Source organism: Etheostoma spectabile, chromosome 8 (assembly GCF_008692095.1).
Source record: "Etheostoma spectabile isolate EspeVRDwgs_2016 chromosome 8, UIUC_Espe_1.0, whole genome shotgun sequence".
Classification (NCBI taxonomy): domain Eukaryota; kingdom Metazoa; phylum Chordata; class Actinopteri; order Perciformes; family Percidae; genus Etheostoma; species Etheostoma spectabile.
The window spans coordinates 28,115,705-28,117,550 of record NC_045740.1 but is presented as its reverse complement, the minus strand read 5'-3'; the positions used below and the strand labels follow the sequence as shown (position 1 = coordinate 28,117,550).

Genomic DNA, 1,846 nt, shown 5'->3' with positions numbered 1-1,846 from the left:
TTCTAGCCACTGGGGGACCATAAGCAGGCTGGGGGAACTCATATTAATGTTAAAAAACTTCATAAAGTGAAATTGTCATATCATGGGACCTTTAAACTGGCCTTTGTTGATCTGAAATGAAGACAGATTCTGCAACTGCACAGCCTATTTCTCGCCTAAAAATGTCATACATCCGTGGCCGGGGCGCGTTCAATCTCAGAACGGTGTGCACCATTGTGAAACAGTGCGCAACTGCTTTGAGATCATAGACTGTAAATATCAAGTCCATGTTTGAGATATGTTTTCTCTCGTTTGGTGGGTGTGTATCTAGTTTATTGTCTCAGGTCACAGGTGATACAATACTGAAGCTGACAGTGAAGAGCACAATATGTTCCCTCTTCAGCCCTGAATCCTCATATTCCTCGCATCTGGGGGCGGTTCCTTTTCACCTGGTGTGTTTAAACCCATTCTCATTGGTCTGCCATCGGCACGGCGACGTGTAGGACATAGGGCAGCGCTGAACATGAGAAGAGCGGGAAGGAGTGAGTTACACGCCTCAACACATACACTGACCAGGGGGCGTTGGCATTAAGTCAGACATGGGGTCAAAAGTTCATAAATAGATGCAACACACATTTGGACATCTGATTTATGTCCACACAACAGAGAGGGAAGCGGGTCCCAACTGGACTTCCCTGCAGCTGTCTCCCTGGTTCTTCTACCCAATCCCACCGGGATCACCTTTCAGACAGGCGGTGTGTCAGTCACACAACCACCAGAGTCGCCAAATCCTAAATCAAGCTTGCATTAGTAATACTATAGCAATAATCAGATTGATAAATATCACTGATATCAGTGGTTTTGACACAATCATACCAGTAATACTATTAGAGACGCATGTCCCTGAAGTTGCCTTCAAACAAGTAAACCCGAAAACAACTTGGAGGAGAAAACATCACAACTTGTCAACTCTGGAATTTGATAAACATGACATCACTTAAATGCACCATTATTACACTGACACTAAAGGAACCTGGCATGAAGCATCACATCACTGGAAAAGTAGCTTACCATAAGCAGCAAATCAAATTCATATTACTTCCCTGTCCTTTTAAAGTGGATTTTGAAAAGGAATGTCAATAATGAGGTCATTTATTATTTTTCAACCAAATAAAACAATTGTTATTTTCACTCCCGGCTGACTTGTGCATCTTTCTCTGGCCGAGAAGTCCACTTTTTCCCATCTTGGGCTGGGTTTCGTCATCAAAACAGTACTAAACACACACTCACGTAACCTAGTAACCATTCATAATGACACAACTGACTCACGCGTGTAAGCTTGGCAGGGGACAGTGCCGTTGTGAAAGTGTAGGACTATAGCGATGAAGAATCCATGTTGAATACTGGATTAAAGAAAGCCAGTCTGACAGCAGTGGGGATTCCAGCTGGGCACTCATGCAAGTTCAACACCTGAGGGACAGGCCGAGCGTGAGCAGCCCATGGCGGGAGAACAGCAGGGATTGTTCAGAGAATAACGTTCATCCCATTTTCATAATCCACATCTCTGTACTTGTACTTCCTTGAACCGGTTGAGTTTCAGGGGAGTCTTCTTTTCCCCAGATGTGTTCTTTGTGAAGTCCTATTGAGTGTGCTTGGATATTCTGGGTGTGGTTGGGCTCTGTTTTATTCTTGGCATCAGTGGAATTTTCCTCAGCAAGGAGACAATGGGTTCACTTAAAGGTGCCCTGCCACACGTATTTCAGTACTTTGTGGTAATGTCTGAAGTTCTGCCATGGACTCTGTAAAATTTTTGTGGAAAAAAATCCTTGGGTACCTTGTTTCAAGCCATTCTAGCGTGGTATAGAAA

At 43.9% G+C, this 1,846-nt stretch overlaps 1 protein-coding gene and 1 long non-coding RNA gene across 4 annotated transcripts in view; one reads left to right on the top strand and one right to left on the bottom strand.

Annotated features, from left to right (window-relative positions):
- Positions 1 to 1,846, top strand: part of mical3a (microtubule associated monooxygenase, calponin and LIM domain containing 3a) — a 192,945-nt gene that overhangs the window by 12,826 nt on the left and 178,273 nt on the right. The gene's annotated exons all lie outside the window — the stretch shown is intronic.
- LOC116694331 (uncharacterized) overlaps positions 89 to 1,846 on the bottom strand; it is an 11,186-nt gene continuing 9,428 nt past the window's right edge. The window contains exon 3 of the long non-coding RNA XR_004333109.1: positions 89 to 155. This is a non-coding gene — a long non-coding RNA (uncharacterized LOC116694331). The remainder of the gene's footprint in view (positions 156 to 1,846) is intronic.